Source organism: Trichechus manatus, unplaced genomic scaffold, assembly GCF_000243295.1.
Source record: "Trichechus manatus latirostris isolate Lorelei unplaced genomic scaffold, TriManLat1.0 scaffold00073, whole genome shotgun sequence".
Classification (NCBI taxonomy): domain Eukaryota; kingdom Metazoa; phylum Chordata; class Mammalia; order Sirenia; family Trichechidae; genus Trichechus; species Trichechus manatus.
In genome coordinates this window covers 1-5,909 of record NW_004444009.1, presented here as the reverse complement: position 1 = coordinate 5,909, position 5,909 = coordinate 1, and positions in this window count along the sequence as shown.

Here is a 5,909-nt window from a genome sequence, read left to right as displayed (position 1 = left end):
AATTAGAAAGATGGTGAGATGAGTGGGACAGGAAACAGGCTTAGGGTTCCACACCTACCCTCGAAACAAGGACTGTGGGGTCCCACACCCTGGCTTTGAGATCTCACATCAAACACAAAGGAAAGTGGCAGGAACAAGAGAAAGAGATAACAAAGAGGCATTAAAGCTAAGTCTTGAAAGAAATGACCAGTCAAGGCAAATGTAGTAAAGCTACGGACTATTGGGAGCCGCAGTCTCCTTTGCTTGAAGGGGTGGCTAGGTGCTTCTTCAGGCCTTTTCAAGCACTTTGCTGTTGGCAGTAGAATTTCGAAATGGGGTTGAATTTTGTACATTGAAAACCACAAAAGTTAAAGAAGGCAAGCTTAACATTTTCATGGATGGATGGATCGTTAATTTCCAGCAATCACCTGGTTTCCGTAGTGTAGTGGTTATCATGTTCGTCTCTCATGTGGAAGGTCCCCGGTTTGAAACTGTGCAGGAACAATTGTCTTTTACTCCTCCTCCAGGCCAATCACTACTTTTTCTCATTACTTGAGATCTATAATCATATTCTAGTCCTGGAAAGTCCCAGAGGGATGGGAAGGTGAATTACAACCAGAAGTACTACAAGATTTTTGCCAATATATATGAACAGAAATCCCGGGGTGCATCTATGGAAATGGATCCTAAGGGGATGGAAGCAGGGTGGAAAGGATATAACGTTGGATACAGCTAGGTTTATTAATTGACATAAGTGTACTAAGTGGAAATTCTGGAGTCATTGTGTTAGTTTGAGCAGCTGTGAGCTATTCTAAATTGTTCACTGGAACCAGCTGACTGAACACTTGCACCCAAGGTGGCCTATAGTAAATGAAGTTGAAATGCCAGAATGTCTTTGATATATTTATTGTAGAGGAAAATATCTAAAGGCTTAGGGAGACTACAAAGCTACAGTAAATTTATCATGTAAGACATGTTCATTCACCCACATCTATATCCCCAGGTATGGTCAGGAAGAGATTCCCTTTAACAAGTCTGTGAGAAATACATGGAAGAAACCTGTCCTTTCATCCTCAAAGCATTCTGTGGTGGCGATTTTATGAAGGACAGTGGGAATTGCTGCCATTGACCAGGGATTTTTGAAATTAATGGGGATGTCTTAGTCAGGGTTCGCTAAAGAAACAGAACAAGTGATTATAGCTAGATATCTAAACAGATAATGGTGATTGCAACATTATTTATAATCATAAAACCATAGAACAAACTTAATTTCCAGGTGTATGGAAACGGTTGAATAAATAATAGTACATATAACTAATGGAAAAACACTCCCTTGTTCTCAGTTTCCAAGACAAAGATGAGGGTAACTAAGACAGCTCTCTCTGCCTTTACACAGTAGGATTCATAGAGTAGAAACGCTGGGAAACATCTAACATTTATAAAATCTCAGTTCGTGCGCTTGGACCACCAGCCTTTCGTTTAATCGCCAAACACGCTAATCAATTGCGCCACAGAGACTACAGCCTGCCATCAAGGTTTTAACGGCCAGTGACCGTTTACTAACCACTAGGTGGTGCCGCACGTTTTCTGTGGTACAAATTGTGCAAAGCCTCGGAAACGCGGGCAACCAATCGTGTTGTTTGTTCATCACCTTTGAAACCTGCGCATTGGGTCATTCCCAAGCTAGGAGGGCAGGCGAATGGCCTTCGCCCCTCCTTGCTCCGCGTCCGCCTCAGAAGCCAGCGACCTCCGGAGACCCCTGGGTGTGTGACTCCCGCCTGAGCTGAGCAGAGCCCACCACACGCTGAGGCATGTGGGATATCGGACGTCCCTTCGCGTCTTCTGCTCCGCCTTCCCCCGCGCAGCTGGAGAGTGCCCGGCTCAACTTCGTTGAGGGGAAAATAAGAGGCGAAAAGGGAACCGCGAAGAGGAGCGAAGGAAAGCAGGGAGGCCGAGGATGCGGACGAGACCTCCACGAGACCTGTGCAGAGACACAAGTGGGATCCTGGGGAGGAGAGATCGGTTTTCATGATGTAGGCGAAAGGGGAGGGAGATGCAGAGGGAGGGTGTGATAGGGAGAAAAGCAGAGCACCTGTAGCTGTCTATGAACAAAACAGCAAAACAGTGGGAATGTTGTTAATGTCAATAAAGTTAAAGGAAAGCGGGGGAACCTAACGTGTTTGTGGAGCGCCCTGATCGTATAGTGGTTAGTATTCTGTGTTGTGGCTGCAGCAACCTCGGTTCGAATCCGAGTCAAGGCAGTGACTAGCGTCTGTTTTAATCACGCGCTGGCGCACTTCTTTTGGTTTGCATTTCGTTCCCTTACCGACATCGCTCCTCCTCTGCGGCCTGAGGACAGCAGGGCTTACAGCTAGGGGTCGTGAGGGAAGGAAGGAACCCTGACAGTGCGCATACCTGGAGCCTGATCAAAGGGAAACTTTGCGTGCCCTCCATATGCAGGCAAAAGGTGAAATGCCTCTCATTCAGCCTTATATATGTACCTTCCACTCTTAAGATGATGTGGTCATAACCGTTTTCCTGGTAAAGATATGTCAAATATTAGCTGGACTTTTTTTACACGAAATCAGACTAAATCTTTAATGCGTTTTCAGGAAAATCCAAATACCCTGCCTTAGTCCGTGCACGGGCCATGCCCCTCACCCCTTGTCCCTCAGTTTTTACGCTCGCAGTACGTTATTGAAGTGTAATTCACATTGAGTATAATGCACAAATCTTTACAAGTATTGAATTTTGACAAATGTAATCAAGTTATAGAAAGTTTCCATTATTCCAGTAAGATCCAAGGAGCTCCTTTCCGGGTAATTCCTGTGCCCCATCCCCTCCCCGGTTTAATTGGTCACTATTCTGAGGTCTCTCGCCAGAGATTAGTTTTGCCTCTTCTTGAAATGCACACGAATGAATGCACATTTTTTTGTATCTGTTTCTTTTTTTTTCTTTATGCAGTATTATGTTTTCGAGATGTATCTATGTTGTTGTGTTCATCACTTCTTAATTGTGGTATTGTTGATGAGTGTTATTCCAGCGTGTGAATACACCACAGTTGATAGACATTTGGGTTGTTTCCAGTTTTGGCTATTGTGAAAAGGGTGCTAAGAGTATTCTCGTCTGAGTCTTTGTGTGGACACGTGCATTCATTTCCCCTGAGTATGCACCAAGTACTGGAATTGTTGGGTTGGGGGATAGGTGCAAGTTCAACTTTTTTAGAAACTACGATGGCTTCTCACCAGCAAAGACAGTTCCAGTTGTTCCACATTATTGTCAGCATTTGGTGTTCTGTCTTTTAAATGTACCATTGTGGTGGGTTTGTAATGGTACCTTTTCATGGTTTAAATTTGTGTTTCCTTAATGAGTAACGATGTGCAGCTTGTTTTCTTAAGCCTTTTGGCCATTTAGAAATCCTGCTTTGTGAAGAAAGTTTATTCAATATTTTGCACACTGTTAATTGGCTTGGCTTTTTATTATGATCTCTGAAAGTTCTGTATACAAGTTTGGAGTCATTTTGCAGATAATCATGTTATAAATATTTGCTCCCAGTCCATGGCTTGCCATTTACTTTCTTAGGTGGTTTTTCATAAGCAGAAGCTTTTAATTTCAAAGAAATCCAATGTATCTTTAAATTATATATATATATATATATATATGCCCTGTTGTGGTCTCTAAGAAATCTTTTTACTCCAGGGTGTTGAATGTATTCTCCTAAATTTGCTACTAGGAACTTTACCATTTTCATTTTAATTTTTGAATCTTTGACATCTCAAATTCCTCTCCTGATCACAGCAAGCTTTTTGACTACAAATTCCCTGGCCTCACAGAAATCTTCTCCATATTGCAAAAACATTCACGGTAGTTACCAGGGTGCTCCTGTCAGATGATGTGAGAAAAAGAATTTAACTTACAGACCTCTGGCAGTCTGCTGGTTAGGATTTTGGCACTTTCATCCTACAATCTGGGCTCGACACTCCCCCCTGCCAGGGAAATCCTTATGCAATGCCTCCTCTGACAGGAACCTTCCTCATTATCCCCCTAGCCTGATGAGCTGCAAAGGTCAGATGTAGATGAAAGCCCCACAGAGAATCCCAAAACCCTGTTGAAGGAGAGGACATAATGGTGGGTGGTTGGTCACTTCCCCAACACAGGGCTGGACACGCCGCCTCTCAGGCTTCCAGCAGCAGACCCTATTAGATGAGTTTCCTGTTTTCTTCCTCAGGGCATATGGTTTTTGCCTTTTCTCCTTTTCACACAAGGGAAGAGCTGCTTTAGAGAGCTACAAAGCATCTTGCCCAAGGTTACAAAGTCATGCAGAAAGTTAAACTGCATGAGGCTCTCTCGCCCTATGTACTATCAAAAAACCAAACAAAACCTGGAGTCTTGGACTGGATTCTGACTCATAGTCACCCTACAGGACGGAGTGGAACTGCCCCATAGTGTTTCCAAGGCTGTAATCTTTACAGTTAGCAGCAAGCACTTAACCGCTACACCACCAGGGCTACCCCCAGTGCTAGGCTGCTATACTTGTGAGGAGTTCTGCTTCTGGTAATGGCTGTTTGCTCTTATCAGAGTCAGTCTAACAGACAACATTTATAAAATGACACTGAATGAATTTTCATTTTTGCTGTTTTTGTCTGAGGGCAAACCGTAGTCTGTTCTATTTGGGTCAGTGAAATTCCAAAACCAAGCGGTCTTGCTAGTTAAAGGATCAAAGGACAGAGTTTAGGCAACTAGAGCAGTTGGAAAATCAAGGGGGAAAATACCAGAACGGAAAAACTCACGGAAGGAGAATGCCAAGTTGTATGTAAAAACTCTGCCCAAATTTCTGGCTGCCCTAGATTACGCAGGTATGGGCAGGCAGCCTCCAAGCAGTCCAGCTATGGCTAAAGGACTGAACTGAGATTTCACCTGCCATCCCTTGCAGAGGAGACAGAGTTTGCAGTTTGATATAAACCAAAGTAACAGCCTGCTTAAAAAAAAAAAAAAAAAAAAAATCAGTACTGTTTATAATATATAACAATATAGGGTCTCTATTTTTATCATTCATAATATCCACAACCTAATCCAAAATTACTCTACATAAATTACAAAATTACTACATAAGAGAAAGAGGAAAGGCAGCACGTGGTCAAGATAAGACCACCATGAGAGAGTGACCATGAGAGGTCAGCTGAATGTTGGAAGTAGGAAACAGTAAATTTTAAGCTATAATTATGACGATACTCCAGATTGTAAAGGAAAAGAAAAACGATAATAAATTAAAAGATAGTAAATCTCATCAGGAAATAAAAACTATAAATTAAGGTGTTACCACCTCCAGGGAAAGAGTCCCACCATATGGAGGACAGCAAAGAGTGTAACAATGCCTATCAGGAGGAGCAACAACTCTAGGATGTCTACCCACTCCATGGCTTGCAGGCTTCCCAATATAAACGCGACACACAAAGGCATTCATAATGTCCAGTAAAGTGATGGAACAACGCTTTACTCACATAGGGAAGAGACAGAGCATAGTGGGTGTCAGTCCCCCATCATTAGCAGGTCTCAGCAGCTGACATAAGGAGATGGTTGCCATGCTCCCCCGGTGCTGCAGGAGAGGGCTTAATTCCCTCTCCTCTTGGAACGGATCTAGAATAACGCACACTCTTAGCTAAGCAGTTTCTAGAAATGTTGACATGTTCTCATCTTCTCTGTTGTCTTCTCTTTTGATGGAGTTAAGTTTTGAGATTCTGTAGGGGACTCTTCTGCATCTGACCCTTGCAGTGCACTACAACTCCAAAAATAAAGAGGAAGATTCCTCTGCGTCACAGTTGTTGTGTGCTCTCGAATTGATGCTGGGTTATTGCGACCCTTTATGACAGAGTAGAACAGCCACATATGATTTCCTAGGCCGTAATCCGCTGGGAGTATCTAATCCTCCT